Source organism: Martes martes (assembly GCF_963455335.1).
Source record: "Martes martes genome assembly, chromosome: 6".
In the NCBI taxonomy this organism is placed as follows: domain Eukaryota; kingdom Metazoa; phylum Chordata; class Mammalia; order Carnivora; family Mustelidae; genus Martes; species Martes martes.
In genome coordinates, this window is record NC_137893.1 from 29,063,019 (window position 1) to 29,085,596 (window position 22,578).

Here is a 22,578-nt window from a genome sequence, read left to right on the forward strand (position 1 = left end):
CACACAGAACAGAGTACTATTCAGCAATCAAAAAAATGAAATTTTGCCATTTGCAATGACATGGATGGAACTAGAGGGTATTAGGCTAAGTGAAAAAAGTCAATCAGAGAAAGATAATCATCATATGATCTCACTCATATGTAGAATTTAAGAGACAAAACAGAGGATTGTGGAGGAAGAGAGGGAAGAGTAAAACAAGACAAAGTCAGAGAGGGAGACAAACCATAATCATAGGAAACAAACTGACGGTTACTGCAGGCGGTGGTGGGTAGGGGAAAGAGTAATTGGGTAATGGGCATTAAGGAGGGCATGTGATGTAATGAGCACTGGGTGTTATATACAATACAAATGATGAATCACTGAACTCTACCTGTGAAACTAATAGTATGCTACATGTAAATTAATTGAATTTAAGTAAAAAAAAAAAAAAAAAGAAGAAGAAGAAGAAGAAAGAAAGAAAGAAAAAGAAAAAAGAAAAGTATATGGCCAGAAACTGTGGCAATGGAAAGACAGCAGAAAATGTCACACTGATTTGGGAAAGTATATTACTTCTAGAACTCATACGGTATTGCTCCTTATACCATATGTTCCATCGTATTTAACTCAAATTGTTCACAGGATTTCCATTAGGCATGTGGACACTTCTAATAATAAATCAACTGATTATGTAGATGCGGGGAAGGGAAATAATTTTCCCTTACTCTTCTGGGTTCTTGGCTGAGACTCAACCCTACAATAAAAGACCATTAATAGAAGAAAAACAAACAGAAGTTTAATAACAGGTACACCTCCTATATACCTGAGCCATACCCAGAAAAACTGACTTAGTCCCCAAAAGGGCCTAAGCCACCACTTTAAAAACTATCTCCAGCTAAAGGCAAAAGATCTTTGGCAGGGCGTCGGGGATTAGAAAGGGCAGGGAGCCAGTCATGGCAAGCTATTGGAAAAAGCACAGTAAACAAAGATAAGGTTGTTACCCAGATTTAGGCCATTGCCTTCTCCATTGATCACAGTTGCTATATATTTTCTTCCTGATACAGGGAGGGAGACACCCTTACTGATGGGGATTTCCCTTCTAAATGTAAAGGTCTTTTACAAAAGGATAGCTTATATACAGTTTTCAGAACTTTTCCTATCTGCTGTTTCTTAAATGGGCAGCCTTTAATAATCCATGTGCCCAAGAGATCTATTTTGGGTGGTAAATTTTGCTTCCATTCATAGATAAACTTTTCTATAAATGCAGTTGCTAAATTGCTAAATTAGAACTTAGATGCTTTTTTTTTTTTTAAAATTTATTTATTTATTTGAGAGAGAATGAGTGAGAGAGAGCGTGAGAGAGGAGAAGATCAGAGGGAGAAACAGACTCCCCAAAGAGCTGGGAACCCGATGCGGAACTCGATACTGGAAGTCTGGGATCATGACCTGAGCCGAAGGCAGTCGCTCAACCAACTGAGCCACCCAGGCGCCCAGAACTTAGATGTTTAAATAACCTCTAATAACAGGTATATGGATTGGTATTTTGCTAAGTAATAAATATTATTAATTGAACCAGGCGTATTCCTGGGAAGCTTCTCCACAAATTTCCTTTCTATACAACCCAAAATTTTATCATAGTTTACTAATGTTTAAAACATTATCAGCACTATCTTGTCAAATAAAAACTGCAAAAAATTTAAGTGGCATATGGTAGCAATAGTATATATTAATATAACTGACTAAAAAAAAGCCGCAAAGATCCCAATTTAGCAGTTTGGAAAATTCAAGTAAAAAACAGAAAATGAGGTGAAGTAAGTGTGTCAGACACAATTAAAAGATTATATATACATATTTATAGTATATATTATTATATTTTATAAATGTATATATGTTATATATAGTATATTGCATATATAGTATATTGTGTGTGTGTATATATACACAGACACATTAAAGAAAATTGAAATTGTTCTACTTTGCATCAAAAGGTATTAAATAACGAAAATTCAACCTTGTAAATTTAAGGATCTGATTGGTTTTAGTCAATGACCTATGAATTGGGCAGCAATGCGTCTTACAAATAGAATGGTACTCTGAGGAGATGTACAAAATGGAGGCTTTTATAGGCAGAAATGGGATAGGATGAGGAAGTTATTAGCTAAAGAAAAGAAAGGTCACCTACCCCTGGAGGGAAGGACAGAGGTCTTATCATGTGATTACCTTACCAGTGCTGATCACAAATTCCAGACCAATTGGTTTAAAATTCCACTCCTAGGAGAGGCTGGCACTGCAATTAGGTTAGGTATTAAGTCTTGGTGGCCCTTATCCTAAGTGACTACATTTTAGACCTGTTGTTTCTTTTTAACAAGGATAAATTGCTAACATAAGAGAATTTATTAAGAAAAATTGGATTTAAAATATTTTCGTGTAGGTAAATTAAAATGTTAATGAGTTCCCTGATATAGCTATGTTTAAATCTTATTGTAGTTAAATTAGTAGGCATTAGAACTTTGAAATTAGAGTAATTTTTAGAATTTTGAAAGCATATATATATGGTTTACAGTCCAAGACAACTATATCGTTTGGCCACAGGGAACCTGGTCAACTGTAAGAATAGTATTATAATACTATTTGGAATCTAATCCCAAATCCGCACCTACTTGGTTTGCTATGCCTTAATATTCCTGCTAGCCCTCCAGCTAATTTTTCTTCACAGTGGGTCGTAACTAACGTGGGCTCCTTGCTTATCTCTGACATTTTACTGCTGCTCATCTATCTTCTGCTGATGACAGAATGTGTGCCAATATAGCTCTATAACTTTGCTTCCTCTGCTTGGATGCACAGAACAACTATGTTCTTGCCACTTTACTGTCCTCTCTGCAATGCCTTAGAATTGGGAAAATGTCATTTGCTCTAATGATTGTAGGACTTTTAATCAAATCTGCATTGAGTTTTTCTTGTGATTATAGATCAGTAGGGGAGTGATTCTTGTTTTCAGTAAGCAAGTAATCTTTTCTTCTCATTTTAAGATTCTGTTTATCGGGATACATTAAAGATTTCCCTTGGATGTTGAAGCGCATCTGTTAGTATTGTCCCTCACATTCCTCTTAGTTCTTAAATGATGTCCCAGGTTGAGTCACGTAAGTTTGGACTAACACCAAGAGCGGTTGCTTTACTACCCCTCTGTGAGACTAAGCAATTGTGTTCTCATCCTTTTCGTGTTTTATTCCCCATGTTAGTGGGAAATGCACTTGTCACCATTTGTCACTAAGGTCCTAGGTTTTGCTGCAAACAAGCTTCCTGGGGGGTAAAGGGTAGGAGAAGTAGCCAATCAGATATATGAATCTTTGGCATAAGGATGATCTTGTGCTGCTTTGTTTTATTTTGTCTTTTAAGATTTTCTTTCTTTCTTTGAGAGAGATAGTGAGAGGGGGCAAGAGCTGGGAGGAGAGGAAAGAGCAGGCTCTCTAATGAGCAGGTATCCTGACACAGAGCTGGATCCCAGGACCCCGGGATCAGGATCATGACCTGAGCCAAAGGCAAAAGTTTAACTGACTGAGCCACCCAGATGCCCCTTGAGCTGGTTGTTTTTAAGAAATAGCAGACACAGGAGAATCTCTGAAAACCTAGTAGAAGTTACTCTTTTGTAAGGGGCATGTACATTTAAAAGGAAAACTCCATTTGTGAGGCTATCTCTGTACAAGGAAAAGGAAGATGATTAAATCTCTGGAAACTCTTACCAATGGAGAAGGCACCAGCATAAATCTGCATAACAATTATAATCTTATTCACTGTGCTTTTCCCAGTAACTTCTTATAAGCAGCCCCCACATCCCCAATATCTTTCTTTTCCCTTTAGCTGAAGATGGTATTTAGGATGGTGACTTGGGCCATTTCAGGTAGTTACTCAGTTTTTCTGGACATCTCCTATGTATTCAGGAAGTATTTGTATTATTAAACTTCTGTTTATATTCCATAATCTATATATATATTTATATTTCTCATATATATATATATATAAATTATATATATAAATATATATATAAATTATATATATATATAAATTATATATATAAATATATATATATATTATATATATATATATATATATATATATTTCTCCTATAATTACAGGGTAGTCTTAGCAAGGAAGCTAAAGTAAAAGGAAAATTATTTTTTCCTCCCCTGCAGTGGCATACCTGGATCACAGTTTCTGAATCCTGAAATAAACATGTTGATTAACGTTATGCTTTCCATTCTTCTAGTGCTCTCTACTTGCCGCTGTCTCTAATGAGACTCTGACATGTTTTTTACCCATAAAAGTGTTAGTCTACACAATAATCTATCCATTTAATAAAACTTTATTTCTTCCTTGAGAAAAATTTGACAAGGGATATTTTTTTCCTGTTTTTTTGAGAATCTCCATTTACATGATTTTTGTTTTAGATTGTATGACTTTATAAAGGAGAGATTTATTAGACATTTTCTTTGGTAAATCGTTCTCTAGATTTGGAGATATAGTCAAATAAATTACTCTGACATAGTTATAGCTTAATGTATCTTCTCAAAATGATCAATTTGTCACAGATTTTTTAACAGAAGACTATATTCTAAAATGTCCTTTCCAGAATTGTATTTTAAGTACCAGTTTTACATGATATTTTCAAACTTATAAAATTCTTGGTGACAATCTTAAGCTTCTCTGAGAGAAGAATTAATGATTTTCTAATTCAGTCTACATTGTATAAACAATGGGAAATTATATATTTGAGAAAGATATTTATCATCTTCTGAAAACTGAAAGTGACCCCATTCAAAGTATAAGTTTATGATGTAACAAGACAAACATAATATTGAATAAAATCTATAGATTAATCTTAAGTGTAAGGTAAACATATAACCTTTCATCCAAACTGTGATAATTTGAGAATAAAGTTATGTGCTATTACTGATTGTGGTAGGAAAACAGACATAAAATTCAGGGTTTCTGAGCAAAACAAAACATATGATCACCATACTAATGTAATTTTGAAATGTTAGAAGGATTAATTGAATGGATAAATTCATCACTTCCAGGCAAGGACTGTAAGAATAATTTTGTAACATTCCAGTTCAACCAAACTTGTTTGTGAGATGCAGGATTGATTTAATAATATCATCAGTTATGAGAATAAAGAGAAAGAAAGTCAGTCTCCTGTTGCAATTCTGTATCAATTATAAGATATACCCTAATAATTGAAACTTAAAAATGCTAAAAATGCATGTCTTATAGTTAAGGAAAGAAAATATGAAGATATATATATTATAATATGCCATATTAAGTTAGCAATAATTTAAGACTATGAAAATTATAACAAATACTGAAAAGACAGTTAAAAATATATAATACTTTTGTTACAAGGAAACAAGTTGAAGACAAATGTTTCCATGTTAAAATATATCTATTTCAAATTGTCATCACATTTAAAATCTGATACTTAACAATGTACCATGAAAAGTATAATAAGCCGCATCTTTAATCTCATTTTAGTAGGAATAGTAGTATGCTAGTGCAGTGTTATGCCCCAATAACGGGTCCGTGATTAAAGGAGCAAGACTGATACAAAGCGAAGGTCAAGCAAAGCTTTATTTCACACCAAGCATCAAGAATCAGACGGAACGTTCTGGGCCGCACCTCTTACAAGAGAGGGCGACCCTTCTCTGTTTCACAGTCTAGCTTTTAAGGGCAAAGGCCATGCGGTTGGGCCTGGCCACGCACAGGTGACCAATTGAATTACAATTTACCCTAGTAGACATTTGAAACAGCCTATTACAGCTTGATTAGGATTGGCGCCAAAAGGGTTCCCAAAGGGCGGGGGCCCATACTCCTTGGTAGCTAGGGAGACAGTATGCAACCCCTTACTGATCGGATGTCTCCACCTGGCCTGACCCACCTTTGTATCTGGGCTTTGTTACCTGGAGCTGGTTTCCGGGACTTGTTTTTAAGTGAATCCCCTGGGGGAAGGGGAGCAGGGACAGTTTAAGGGTTAAACAACAAAGTTTTTGTTTAACCTCAATGAAAGCCTCTTGCTAAAATATAAAAATATAAAATAGGTCCTTACATGCAGTACACAATAAAAAAGAAGTGATAAATTTTCAAAACAATTAGAAAATGGTGGCCAAAGTGTTTGTTATTGAAAGGTACATTTTTTACTGCACAGAGAACAAATCAGTCATACTTCTGGCATTTGAAAGGCATCTTTACTGATACAAAGAAACTGCTAACAGACAGATTCCTCCCACTAAAAAATAATAATGCTTACCGAAGATGCATTTGATTATATAGAACATCTATTTGAAAATAGGCTCCATGACCAATTTATAAATACCTTTTTTCTAACAGCCACATTTGATATAATGAAACTATCAATTATATACAAAGTTTGAAATATCAAATATATCAAGACCATGATAATGCTTGTTGGACTCAAACAATTGCAAGTCTTCAGATCTCCATGAACTTAGTTTTCTATGGTTGGTGCTGTGGATACTAATCACTTCCCCTCTACCTCTACAGGTTGTGATATAATTGTGAAATAGTCAAAGTATATATATATGGATGAAAATGTCAGCTTTCCTAATTGTAACATTTGATTAGAAAATATCACCTGGGGGCACCTGGGTGGCTCAGTGGGTTAAAGCCTCTGCCTTCCGCTCAGGTCATGATCCCGGGATGCTGGGATCAAGTCCTATGTGGGGCTCTCTGCTCAGCAGGGAGCCTGCTTCCTCCTCTCCCTCTGCCTGCCTCTCTGCCTACTTGTAATCTCTGTCTGTCAATTAAATAAATAAAATCTTAAAAAAAAAAATTACCTGAAATGAAATCAGATTCCTGTTATGGGTTGACTTGTGTGGGTTGAATTTATAAGTTGAAGTTCTTAACAACAGTACCTTCGAAATACTGCAGAAAGAATTAGTTAAGATGAGACCATATGAAAGTAGATAGACTTCTGGTTTGTGTCACTGGTGTCCTCATATAAAGAATGCCATGTGAAGAAAAAGAGTCATACAAGAAAGATGATATAAAAAATATAAGAAGAATGTCATCTACAAACCAAGGAATACCCAAGGCTACCAGAAGGTAGGAGAAAGGCATGGAACAGCATAGTTCTCAGAAGGAACCAGGCCTGCCAAAACCTTGATTTTGGAACTGTTAGCCTCTGGAACTATAAGGACAATAAATTTCTGTTGTTTTAGCCACCTAATATGTAGTTGTTCCTTATGGCAACCTTAGGAAACTAATGCAATTTCTTACTATTCTGCACTCACCCACTACTCCCAACTAAATTTAGAATGTGGGTTCAGATTATTTGGATTTTTGTTATGATCTGTATAAGTTCGTTATATATTTTGGATATTAGCCTCCCTCCAAAACCCTGTATCAGAGATATGATTTGCAAATATTTTTTCCCATCTAGTAGACCACATTTTCTTTTTATTGATGGTTTCCTTTGTTCTGCAGAAATTTTTAGTTTGATGTAGTCTCACCTGTTGATTTTTGCTTTTTACCTTTGCTTTTGGCATCAGACATAAAAAAATCATCACTAAGTTCAAATGTCAAAGAGATTACTGCCTGTGTTTTCTTCTAGAAGTTTTGTGGTTTCAGGGCTTACCTTCAAGTCTTTAATCCATTTTGAGTTAGTGTTTACATGTGGTATAAGATAGTATTGTAGTTTCGTTCTTTTTCATGTGGCTGCCCAGTTTTCCCAACACCATTTACTGAAATACTGTCCTTTCCTCATTGCATATTTTTGGCTCCTTTGTCATAAATTAATTGACCATATACGTTTGAGTCTATTTCTGGGGTATCTATTCTGTTCCATTAATTTATGTGTCTGTTTTTATGCCAATACTATACTGTTTTGAGTACTACAGCTTTGTAATATACTTTGAAATCAGGAAGTGTGATATCTAGCTTTGTTCTTTCTCAAGATTGCTTTGGCTACTTGGGATCGTTTATGGTTCCACACAAATTTTAGAATTGCTTGTTCTGGTTCTGGTTCTGGTTCTGGTGAAAAATGCCCTTTGAATTTTGAGAGGGATTGCATTGATTCTGTAGATTGTTTTCAATAGCATGAACATTTTAACAATATTAATTCATTTAATCCATGAACATAGAATAATATTTAACATTTTCTATAAAATAGGGTTATTGGCAATAAACTCCTTTAGCTTTTGGTTTTCTGGAAAACTAGTTATCTCTCATTCAATTCTGAATGATAATCTTGCCAGATATTGTTGCTGATTTTTTCTTTTTTTTCCTTTCAGAACTTTGAATATACCATTCTACTCCTTTCTGACCTGCAAAAGTTTTTGCTGAAACATCTGTCTAAAGGGGGTTTGCTTGTATGTACACATTGTTTTTCCCTGGCTGCTTTTAAGATTCCCTCTTTATTTTCACTTTTGATATTTTAATTATAATGTGTCTTAGTGTGGATCTCTTAAGGTTCATCTTAATTGAAACTTTCTAAGCTCCCTGATCTGGGTATCTATTTCCTTCCTCAGGTTAGGAAAGTTTTCAGTCACTATTCCCTCAAACTAGTTTTCTGCCTCTTTTCTCTCCCTTCTCATCCTGGGATCCTTAGAAAATGAATGCTATTCCACTTGATGATGGTCTCTATGTGCCTTAAGCTATCTTCACTTTTTAAAGTTCTCTCTCTTTCTTTCTCTCTCTCTTTTCCTGCTCTGTTTGGGTGAGTTCCACTGCTCTGTGTTCTGGACCACAAATCTTTTTTTTTTTTTTTTTTTTTTTTTTTTTTTTTTTTTTGTGCTCCACCTAGTTTTCTGTTGAACCTCTTTACCTTATTTTTCAGTTCAGTTGTATTCTTCAGCTACGTGACCTCCATTTGGCATTTGCTTATATTTTATATCCCTTTGTTGAAGTTCTCACTGTGCCCATCCATTTTCCTCCTGAGTTCAGTGAACATCTTTATCACCATTTCACTGAATTCTTTATTAGGTAAATTACTTATCTCAGTTTCATGAAGGTATTTTTTTCTGAGGTTTTATCTGGCTCTTTTGTTTGGCATATATGCCTTTTGTTTGTTTGTTTGTTTTTCATTTTGCTTATCTCTGTTTATTTTTTTGTAGGAAATGAAAGAATTATGTCTTCCAGTCATGAAGGAATGGCCTCATGTAGGAGATGGAATTTATTACTCAAGATGTTGTCTCCCAAACCTTCATGATTGTCTAAGCAGCCCAATTTATTTTTGTTAGGCCCTAACTGTTGAAGGTGCACCAAGATCTGTCAGTATTCTAAAGAGAAGGATATCAATCAGCAACTCATTTCAAGCTGATTGGAAGCCAGAACTTCAGGCTAAAGCTTTTAAAGTGTACAAATGTATAGAGTCCTGAGGGACAATAAACTCTGCTGGTCTTCTAACCAGGCAATCTGAAAGCGCCCCCTGGGCAATGGATGCAAAAATTGCAGCTCCAGACAAGTATTCAAGCTCTTTTGGGGTAGGTACTGGTGAGCTGCCCCAAGACCAAGGGAGAGCACAGTGACGGCTCCATCAGCTTACATACCCCAAGAGAAAATCTGTAGCCTCTAGATATGTGATAAACACGAAATCTCCTGGCCATTTAGCTAGTTTTCTTGTCTTTCTCAGAGGGAATTGCTCCTTATGTAACTGTAGGTATGGTTTGTCCATGGGATTTGGGGAGTTCGGTGTCTTTCTACGCTGAAAATTTTTTTAAACAATCCTAATTCAGATTTTTAAACAGGATGCCTGATCAGTTAAAATTTGATGATATGGCAAAATGTTAACAAATATAACATTTAAATTATAACTTGAATAAACAACATCTTTCCAATAATTGAATTATAGGTTTCAAGCCCTAATTTAGGTCCTGAAATAACATTTATTGCTTGAATAATAACATTCAAAGCTATCAGAAATAACTAGAATTATGTGCAATCTATTTATGATCAGCTGCAAAAATAAACCCTATTAAGCACATTTTTTGTAGGAGTGCCTGTATATTTATTATTAAAGTATATTTATTTTAAGGAAGGTATCTTAAATGTAAAGGTTTTTTTTTAAAAATTTCAGGTGATAATAGTGCAAATAGCTAAGACTGACAATTTTTAAACAACCTTTCAAGGTAAAAATGTTATTATATTTTCTCATCACAAAACATGAACATCTACAAGTACATTTTGAAAGAGTGGTTAGAGTGTTGTCATGGAAACATTCCTATGCTACCACTCCATGAGTCTGTGGCAAAATTTTCCAGACTCTGCTCTTAATAATCTCAATACTATCCAATAATGCCATTGATGTGGTACATGCCTCTTGTACCACAGATATTGAAATTGATATAAAATCCTTCATTTTCCATCTAAAAGTGAAAAAAAAAATCTATCTAAATTGGCAGTAAAACATTTTTGATTCCTATATTAGTAACAGCTTACTTAGAAACTAGAATGTAGCAAAAATTTTAAAATTAGTATTTTCTATTATATACTTTTAAAAGGCTTTATATATATGATTATCTCTACATATGCACATTTATGTATTTTATATACATATAATATATTTGCTTTTGTTTATTTATTTGTATTAAGACTTTTGTAGCAAGATGGCTCAAGCTACTGCAAAATTTGCAATCATGTTTTGAGATGGTTGTAATTCATGGTGGCATTTGAATCTGGGTGACATACATTAATAACTATTAAATTTAACTTTCGTTATACTGGGCTCAACTTATTGATTATTTTCCAGACCATTTAACATTCAACTTGTTCTTTGGGAATGAAAATCATGTAAATAAGATTACAACGACATTGACAAGTTATGTGTAATTCATAGTGCCTGGAGAGGGAATAATAATAACAACAATAACAATAAGAGCTCTTGTATATTTTGTATTTTCTCCATTACAGACACTTTGATTTGCACTTGAAAATCTATGTTTAACTATGAGATTTTAATTCTATTTTATGAACTAGAAAATCTATGCTCAGAAAGATTGTGTAATTTGTCTAATATTGCAAAATTTTTAAGTGTTTGAATCTGGAACTAAAATACAAATTTATTTGACATTAAAGCCAATTCTTGTAGCACTGATATGTACTGTTTCTCAGAGCAATAGACTATGGTTATTATAGTGGAAGCTAGCTACAAACAAGATACAAACATTAATTTAGATTTTAAAAGATAAGTAAAAATTCGTCAGACAAAAGGAATCATGAAAAGTAGAATAAAAAATGTTATATGTTAGAAATCTTGCCCCACTGTTTATTAGCATTATGATGTTTGTCCAGTTACTTAATGAGTAATTATATCAAAACAAGGAAAATGCACTATGGAGTTAAAGGCTTATTTTGATAATTACATAAAATTAATGTATAGGGACGTCTGGGTGGCTCAGTGGGTTAAGGCCTCTGCCTTCAGCTTAGGTCGTGGTCCCGGGGTCCTGGGATCGAGCCCCGCATTGGGCTCTCTGCTCAGCCGGGAGCCTGCTTCCTCCTCTCTCTCTGCCTTCCTCTCTGCCTACTTGTGATCTCTCTCTCTCTGTGTCAAATAAATAAATAAAATCTTAAAAAAAATTAATGTATATAAAGAATGTAGCCTAATGCCCATCAAAAAGATGTACTTAAAAAATAAGTATATAAAAGATCCCATATTAGTAAACCACTTTAAAAATCCTGGAATTATTATTTTTTAAATTACACCAAAAAGAATGATGGTATAAATTAAGTCTTATAGGAAGTCCAATTTTATTGAAGTAATCCATAAAAAATATTTCATGATGCAATAAACAATGAACTATTAACATGATTCACTCATTGATCCTACCAATAGTATGGTTCCTTCTATGAGAAGCTATAATGTACGAACTCTTATGGTGTTATGGGTTAAATTGTGTCTCCCCCAAAAAGATAAGTTGAAGTCCTAAATAACCCAATGCCTTATAATGTGATCTCATTTGGAAATAGAGTTGCTGAAGATGTAATTAATTCAAATAAGATGAAGTAGTACGGGAGTGAGTGGTCACTTAATTCAATCACACATTAACTGAAGTAATAATTAAGAAAAATTTTAAATAAGTTACATCATAGTAAATAACATATACGCAGTAGAGAGAGGTAAAGTCACATGTTAGCTGAAGGGTGAACAGAAAGACCAAGCTAGAGAGAGATGTGGATAAAACAGCTGGATCACATTAAAAGCAGTATTGCTGGAATGAACATTGTCAGATTTTAATTACTGAGGTTCCAGAATTTCTTCAGATTTTAGAATGACCCTTTTATCTGGTACTCCGTGGGGCATAAACTTCTTGTTGAATTAGCCTGAGCTTGTTTTCATTATTGCTCCACATAAAACCTTTTGATAATTCTCCTCTTCCTGACTTTTTAGCCGAATAATCTACATTTCTTGTGGAATAATAAGTTCCCACTAGCAAAAGTAATTTTTTTCCCTGATAAAGAAAGAAGTATTTTAAAAAATTGATTTGTCTTTGCTTTCTTAAATCTTTATATTTGTTCTTCCCTGACCACCTCTCCTTTTGTTTCTTCCTTAAATGTTTTGCTTACTTATAAGACAGAGGACAAAGGACTTACTTAATAAAGTGAGCTAAGATGAATCCCATGCTTAAGAAACCACTAATGGGGGGGGGGGGCGCCTGGGTGGCTCAGTGGGTTAAACCCTCTGCCTTCGGCTCGGGTCATGATCCCAGGGTCCTGGGATCGAGCCCCACATTGGGTTCTCTGCTCAGCAGGGAGCCTGCTTCCCCCTCTCTCTCTGCCTGCCTCTCTGCCTACTTGTAATCTCTGTCTGTCAAATAAATAAATAAATAAATCTTTAAAAAAAAAAAAAGACTTGATATTAAGAAGCCACTAATGGTAGGTACAGTAGAGAGTCAACAGGAGACACACAAAGAATGAAGATGGACATGGGGAATGGAAGTATGAGAAGTAAGAGATTGGGAGAGTTTGAATGATAAGGAATTGTGATAAAAGAAAATGGGATACTGGTTTAGGGAGAAATAATTGCTCTTATAAAAGTAATAAAAATATACCACAAACCAGAAGCTTATACTGTTAAAAATTTTAAGTTAATCTCTCCAGATTCCTTTATGGATATATTTTATAATACATGGATATGGATAAGCAATATATATCATATTTATGATATATATTGATATTATATATATGATATATATGGAATTATATGTGTGGACTGTATATGTGATTATATATTATAGATACACACACACATACATATATAAAAAACATTTATCTGCCAATTTTAGTAGAGCAGAGTGTTATAAACATCTGTAGAATCAAAATGTATGAATTTGAATATTTTCTTCACAACTTTCTAGCTATATGATTTGGGATATTATGTACATTCTTGTTGCTTCAGTTTTCACATCTATAGAAATGATAAATAACATTATCTAAACAATCTGTACTAAAAATTTAAAACAACAAAGCATACAGTGTTCCTTCGTAATCATTCAACAAATCTCACTTCAGTTTTAACTAAATATATCTGGACATGCTGCCATCTTTGCACAGTAGGATAATAGAATTTAATGTAACATACTGTAAGCTGAAAGTTTAAAATCCATCTAAAATCTGATCTCCTAAGGTTTTCTCTGATTAAGCCATTATGTTGCCCTCTATCTGATGTAATAATTCTTGACTGAAACTCTTAGACTTAACTGCTTAAGATGTAGAGTGACTTATGTTTTTAGGACTTCCTTGGTTCATGTATGTTAATGAACTTCTGTTGAAGAGATGTAATAGTAAAATACAATATAATCAATATAATATAATACAATATAATACAATATAATATAATAAATCAAGTGGTTTTGCTTTTCTTTAGGGCATAAAAGGGTACAAGGGAGCAAAAGTCCTATCCTAAAATTCATTAAAAAAAAAGAAAAACTAGAAAACCTTCAAAACCATAATTTTTTGAGCCCATTAGAGTGCTAGAATCACAAGTTTACTAGGTGAACTGAATTCCAAATGATGACAAGCCTGTGTATGGAAAGAGACATGCAGACTCTTTCACTTTGGGAAGACCATGGAAGGAAAAAGTGGATACCATAAAAGGTACGTAAGAATAAAATAAGTAAACATTTAGCAAATTTTTAAGGGCTGAGTGGACTGGTGTGATACTTCAGAATCTCTGGGAGTCCCAGACAGACGAGAAGTCTGTCCCAATTGCCATCATTTGCAAGAACTTTCCTCTTAGGCTTTATTTACATCTGTGCCACTAAATAATCCTATTATTTCAAGTTGTAGCTTTTAGCTTCCTTCCCAAGGTTCACATTGCTGATCACTGAATCACAGAATATTTTCTTTTCTAATCATGCTCCGGTTACTTTTTACATCATCCTGGGTTGTGCTCCGAGGAGATTTTAGGACTTGAGCCTTAAACTTGAAGCATTATTAGCTTACAGCTAATAAACTCAAATGTTCATTTTTATCATTCACCAGGTAGTGAAATAAAAACACTGAAATTTTACGACAGTAGTTTGTAGGCCATAAGAGGAGAGCATAGTCTGATGGAAAGAGGACAGATTTTGGCATTAGACAGACTGGGTCTTACCCACATACTCACTGTGTGACCTTTAAAATATTACTTTAATTTTAGCTCTTGGTCTCTCATTTTCCCAATCTATAAAATGGGATTAATAAAATTGAACTTACCTATGTTGAGAATTTGAGGTAATATATGAAAAGTCATTCTATAAATAGTAGTCATTATAAATTCAAGTTTTATTTCTCAATACTCCATCCATTGTTAATAGTAACCTTTGGATTGTCAACAGTTTGTCTATATTAATGGGCTTGTGAGAGAGTTGGAGAGGATTATTTTTATAAAAATAAGATTATCTGTTAGTATTTTATATGTCAATTAACATTTCTAATATTGGTATAATTTTCTGTCAGTAACCTACATTATCATCATCATCAAATCTGTCCCCACTAATGAAATGGAAAATCCATAATGATCCATAAATCTACGTGAAAGCCTAACTATGTAGAAGCTATTAATATTTTATTAGCAACATAGTTGCAGCTGTCCTTACAAAAATTTGATTTTAAGAAAAGTTTTTGAAAGATTTTTCTCCATTAAACAATTGAGGATATATCTATTTTCATTTTTCAAAATATGGCTTTTAACTTCAACTATGTCATTGGATTCAGAAAGGAACATTCAATCATGTTTAATGGAAATAACTTATTAAATATTGTAGAGAGATGACTTTGATGATACTTTCATTAATTGAAGGTTGCCATAACAACTGAAGGTCTACATTCACCACCTTATAGTTACAAAGGGAACTAGCTGTCCTATATCACCTTTATTATAATTCTTAATACTTGCACATGTGTGGCATGCCTAATTTATCTCAGAATGATATTGAGGTGAAAAGGACATGATAAAAATGCAAATATAGGGACTCATGTCCATTTTTGTTAGCACAAAGTATCACAAGTTAACTAATGTTTTTCTGTCTCTGAATATCTTAGAATGTATTTACTGTTTTCAAACATGTAATTGTACCCAGGCAATACTCCAAAATTGGATCTTTATGAGATTTTCTAAATTATATATATATATATATATATATATATATATATATATCTGGTTATATATATAAAACCAGACATCTTTTTGCCCTATGTAACATTCACACTAGTTAAGCGTGAATACATGCTTGTTGAATGAATATCATGTTAGAAAGTAAATAAGGGATTTAGTTGACAAAAAAATACAAAAAATTAATGTCTTCTGGAAAGCAACACAATGTAGGGCTCCCATATAGTAGTATGCATGTAGCTCAGTCACATCTTTTGAGGCAATAAATATGGCAATCTATATAAATCTATATAGTTTCCATGAGATACAATATATTCTGAATCCAAATCCCCCATTTTGAACAAATAATTTAAGATTCATCTTCAGCCCTACCTAGGGTTCTTTCCCCCATCCTTAGAACCGATCATTGTATTCGATTATACAAAAAACTAGCTAGTATTTTTATGGAATGAAAAAAATTTTCTGTTCTATTTTAGAATGGTCAAAGACCTTCCTTTTACTCAAATTATTTACTAGCAGTTATTAGTTATCCAGAATTCTACCTTACTATAATTCAATTTGTTGGATTTTATTAACATTTTTAAAATTATGGGTAGGAAGGCAGTTTTAGTTAGTCACATCTTTGCTCAAATATTGTAACAGGACCTGTATTCATTGAACCACCAGACCTACCTACCTAACTGGAATATTTGAGCTCATTTTCCTCTGCCAATATGGTTTCAGACATGCTAAAAAACATTTCTCTACTTTTTCCTGCCTGAAGTCCATCTTGCATGTTACTTCTTGATTTACACTGTTCTCATCTCAGTGTGATGGAAAATTTACCCAGGCAGACTTAGCCAAGAATGTGGGGCTCCTTCCCCTTATAGACAAGGATGGTTCTTATGGGGGGACAGGTGGCCAGTATGTCTTATCATCCTCAGCCCCATGTTACAGAATTATTATTTTAGGAAAGTACAGCTGAGATGTATTAGGCTTTCTTCTTTCACTCAGCTTCTACTTATAAAGTAGAAGCCCTAACCTAAGACATGGCAAGCTGAGGACACCAGGCTTTGTTTGCTCTCACTCTATGGGAGTTCCAATCCAGAAGGGGCAAGTTGAGATCAGGACTATCGTTATTACTCAGTGCCTCACTAGTAGAGCAGAATCATTATCCTGAGAGAAGCAAGCAAGAAGAAAGAGTCCTTAGTCCGGAGATTAGATATATCTGGCAATTTGTATGGCAAATTCTTATTTCTTTCTACTTGTTGCTTTCATAATGTCATTCAGCTTAGAACCACATAATCTGGATTTCCAGAAATGATACCTCTCAGTTTCTTTCTAGAACTCTAGCAGTCTTTTTTATTTCTTTCTCCTTCATCCTGTTGCCATTTTTATTACTAATGAGAAAGAAAATTTCTCATTTTCTTTCTAGATTCATTGGTCCAGAACATCTATATATGTAGATAAATAATGTAACATTATTTTTTAATGAAAAGAACAAAAATTTGTTTGAAATACTTTTCAATGTGCATGTAACAGATTAAGTAACATTTGTTTAATTTTCTAGAATAGGTGGCACAAAAATTGAGTACATTTATCTGACCTGGAAATCAAGGCTGTGTTTTGTTTTTGTTTTGCATACTAATGTGTTTAATTTTTTAAATTCAAGTTTGTTATATTCTATTATTCTGGTCAGGCTGCCATAACAGAATACCACAGATGATGTGACTTAAACAGCAGAAATATTGTTTCACAGCTCTGCAGGCTGGGAAGTCCAAGATCAAGATGCCAGCAAATAGGTTTCCTTTGAGGACTATCCTCTTGGTTTGTAGATGGCTGCCATCTTGCATTGTGCTCACATAGCCTTTTCTTCCTATAAAACCTCCTAAATGATTAGAGCTTACCTTTATGACTTTATCTAACCTTAATTATTTCTTAAGGGACCTATCTCCAAATAAAGTCACATTGAGGTTATGGTATCAACAGATGAATCTGAGGGGAGGGGAGACACAATTCAGCATTTATATTGGGCTTTTACTATGAATATGTACTGAAATATTCAGCCATTGTGGTAGTAGAAGTCTATTTTAATACTTTATTTTCATATCCTTGAAAATGTTTATTGGTGAGATTTCCTAGCTTCATGCAGTTTAATATTTGACCTCACTTTCCTTTTAGGATGGTTGCCAAATGGTCTATAACCTCTGCTATGACTAATTTTATAGTTACTTTCATAGCAAAGTCATTATCTTCTAGCAGTTTCTGAACGATTTTCCAAGGATATTTCACATGTTCAGCCTGTAAACATTCCAATGTGATATTTGCTTCCAATTTCATTGTAGCATTTTCAAATATGCCTGCATAAAATAGATTGGCTAAGAATGAATTTAAACACAACTTCAATTTTTGCTTTGGAGAGGAGAATAGATCACAAATGGCAGAAATCTAAAATATATTTTCCAAATAGTGGGTGGTAGCCTAAGGATACTGTGGAAATGATCTGAATTAAAATATTTAATTTGATGTTAACATAGTTTATATATGCAAAATGTCAAATGTTTTAATGATGATAATAAATGCAATATTAAATTGTTACCATTTTCCTCTAAACTGCTACAACTGATATTCACTGGAAATATCAACATGAAATTTTAGAAAATTGTTTCATTAAAAGAGTTTTATTACCACCACTAGGAAATAGAAATAAAAATAAGTAATAAAGAGACAACATGGTAAGGAGATATAGGAGAACAAGCAGCTTCAGGAGCATTTTGGGGTAAATTAATTTATAAATAACATAAAGATAATAAATCTGTCTTTTGATCATTGTAATTGGCAAGATTTTTTATTAAAGATTGAATACATTGCTTAAATATTAAATAGTTGCAGCTGAGATGTTTAGCATCTATAAATTTGAGATTCTAATACTTAAGATTTCTTTTTTCCTTAACCAAATTTGTGATGCTAATTAGGAAGCAAGTGAGTTGTCATGAGTTACAAATGTTTTCAAGGAGATAATTAATGTTACCTGTCCAGGATAAGTGACAGCTCTTTAGTTTTGTCATTTAATTGTATCAAAATACATTCAGATTGATAAAAGTAATCCATTTTAACTTTACTTTGCTGTTGCATCTTAAAACTGTGTCTTCCATGGCAATGAATCAAAGTACATACTTTAATGTTAGAAGCAAAAGCATCTTCCCATGACTTGATGTTTTAAAACATTTTTTATACATTCCTATTTTTAGTGTTTTCAACTTGTTTTTTATACTGATTTTTCTTAGTTTGGCTCATGCACATGACAAGCATAACTACAACTTGTTCTGTATCAGAATATTCAAAGATACATAGATAGCCTGTTCTGATTAAACCAAATTTCAAGAAAACATTTCTCTCTACTTTAAATCACGTGTTTTTTTAAGTTCCCTTTGATTTCAAAAGTCATAATTTCTTATTTTGACTTTCATTGAAGGGGGCCCATGAGTTGGAAACTAATTACTATTTACTTTCTGTGGTTTACTTTCAAGGTTAAGTGCAGGAGTCCCATACAGTCTATATTGAGACTTATATCCCTATACGTGGGCCTTAATAGAAACAAACAGTTGTTCCAGAATAAAAGCAAAATATAGAGGAGATGGAACTATATCACATGGGAAGAAGAAATAAAGGACATACCCTCATAATTCTTCACAGACGAAGAAGTCAGCAAACTTCTAACAAAAGGAATCTATTTTTAAAGGAGAGATTATTCTAAATCAAAACCCCTGGTATTTTGTCGATACTGACATATGGATTCAAAATGTGTATGAAAACACAAAAGATTGAGAATGACCAACACAATACTGAAGGACTAATTTAGAATACTAACACTACCTGCTTTTGATACTTATAAAGCCATAGTGTATCCGTACAACTTGGAATTGGTGAAAAAAATAGACATACAGATCAATAGAATCAAATAAATAACCCAAAAATTGAGTGGCACAAATTTAGCTACTTGATCTTTGGCAAAGGTGCAAAGACAATTCAACGGAGAAAGGAAACTCTTCCAACAAATGGTAATGGGGAAACTGGAGTCCAGGTTCAAGAATAAAAATGACATAGACATGGAATGCAGCTTATATTTCCACAAAAATTAACTTCAATGTGTTGTAGCTGGAGTAAATGACAAATTCTAATAATGACAAAATATTTACTATTAAGTAGTTAACTCGGTTTTTTGTTTATTTATAATTATATATACCTAGTTATGCCTAATCTATGGATATTAAACAAAAAATCAGTTATTATGTTTGTTAATTCTATTGTTTTTACTAAAGAATTGATTTGTCATTTATTTTTCAACATACATTTTTAAATCAAATCTACACATTTGCCTCTAAATATTTCTGACATCCCTTGAGTTTAGTTACTAGGCATTTTTTTATTTAGTTTTAATAGTGTTTAATTTCCATTATGATATTTTTTTCTACCTAACACTGATTTTGTTATTTTCAAAATTTTACTCCTGTGTTTAACATTCTTTGCAATTTCATTGAAGTATTTTACAATTTATTTTCTTTGGCTTTTTTTCAGGCCCATGATAATTACGGTAATTATTATTTCTAAACTTCAAAATATGGAAAGTGTTTATTCACGTAGGATATGACTATTTTGGAAAATTGCCAATGTAAATGTGATCAGGAATACAAAATCAATTTAACAAATATGGATTTATGAGCATATGTTAATATGTCCTTTAACATAGATCCTATACCTGTCATGATTTTTCTGTTAATACATAACAATAGAGGCATGTTAAATGTTTTGATTACAGTCATGGACCTACCAACTCACTCTTGCCATTTGGTTTAATTTTTCCCAGCTTTATTGAGATATAGTTGACATATATCATCACTAATCATTAGGGAAATGCAAAATAAAATGACAGTGAGATTTCATCTCACACCTGTTAGAATGGTATCATCAAAAAGAGAAGGGATAACAGGTGTTAGCAAGGATGTAGAGAAAAGGGAACTCTTGTGCATATTGGTAGGAATGAAAATTGGAACCATCACTACAGAAAGAAGTGTGAAGTTTCCTCAAAAAAATTGAAAGTGTAACTACCATGTGACCCAGCAATTCCACTTTTGGGTATTTATCTGAAAGAAATAATATCAATATCTCAAAAAGATATCTGCATCCCTATGTTCACTGCAGCATTATTTATAATAACCAAGACATAGGAAAAACCTAAATGACCATCAAAGGATGAATGGATAAAGAAAATGATGATATAGGGGCACTAAGTTGGCTCAGTCTGTTAAATGTCTGATTCTCCATCTCAGCTGGCCTTGATCTCAGGGTTATGAGTTCAAGCCCTATTTGGGCTTCATGCTGGAAATAAAAGAAAAAAAAAAGGTGTGTATTTGCTTGATGATTAGTGATGTTGTGCATCTTCTTATGTACCTTTAATTTATTTCCTCTCTTTGAAATAGTAACATATAATATTCCATATTTACTGTTTTGGATGCAAAAATATTTGTAGCAGAAGTTTTAGTAAGATTGGGAAGGAAGGAAGGAACATAGATTTAGTATGTAGAAAGACTTTTCAGTGTGTGGAATTACATACTATCAAGTTCTAAGCAAAAAGGGATACTCTCAGGTGATGAAGGTATCAACTGTAGTAAGAAGAGATTTTTATGTTGTGATAATTTGTACATCAGGTATGGATGTGAGTCTTCTTTGTACAGAGACCTATGAACAGTCTTCTCCCAATTCCTACACACCCACACAAAGGTAGCAGGACCGGGACAGAATAACAATAACACTCTCATTTATGGGAGATGGGACAGTTCTGAAATCCTCCTACTGAGAAAATGCCATGAAGGTTGCAACCCTGTGACAGAAAAGCGATCCTTAATTCCATTCAGCTTTCACTTCCTGCACTATTTTGTTCATGTTTCTCTGTGGTTCTTCTGGGAGAACTCCTTTTTCCATTAACTTTCTAAAACTCAGGATGGCATAAGCACTGGGGAATATACTCTTTGAATGGCCAGCATATTTTTAAGATTACTTCAGCCTAAAGAAGATCTAAGGTCCAAAGTTCTAAATCTCACAACCACAACTACTAGCCCAATTTTTCCTGGAAGTAAAACTCACACAAATAGTGTGAAATTTATGTCTCTTCTGATGCCTGGCATCTCCATTTGCCAGAAGCCACCCTTACGGTTGTTTTCATACCTTTGTTCTTGAATATGCCTGCTGTGGTGGTGCTCCTCTTTTCTTGCTGGAATTTTATTCTTTCTCAGTTTAAATAGGACTACCTTAAAGCTGTGGGATTCTGTGGGGGAGGTTTAATCAGGACTTTGAGCTGAAATATTTTACTCAATTAAAAAGATCTAATAGATATCACACTTTTGGTCTGATACTAGCTCTGATTCAACTTTGTTTAAAATTTTACTGGTAGTTTGTCTCTCAAAGATTTTCTCAATAATTTGGGGGGATGTTAGGGGTCTCACATCAATTGGCTTTTTCAACTTTGAAAAGCTCACAATTTCTGTATTTTTCTATCCCATTTCATTTTTTCTTTCAAACCTACCAATTCTTTCCTTGATTTACTATTTTCTCCCTAATACCTTCCTGAGGACAGACAACAATAAAAATATCACTGGTATTTTGTTTTCTGAACTCTTTTCCTATAGTTAGAGTCAGAAGGTGAGATCTTTTGACTTTTAAATTCTCTCAAGTAACAGTTTTCTAAAATGTTTTGCCAGTGTGTTATGCGGATTGCCTTTTTTTCCCATTTCCAAAATGTTTCTTAGCATCTATTTTCCTAATTAACCCTTATTTCTTAAGAGTTATATTATTCAAATTATCTGCTATTTTTGTAAGAAAACATATATATTTAAAGATTTACTTAATAACTGCTGAATTTAAATTTAATACATTACAGAGAGACCATTACTTATCAAAATTGCGGTAAGGTAAGGTAACTTCATCCTTAAACATTGGATGCCATATCTTTATCTTTGTTTTTT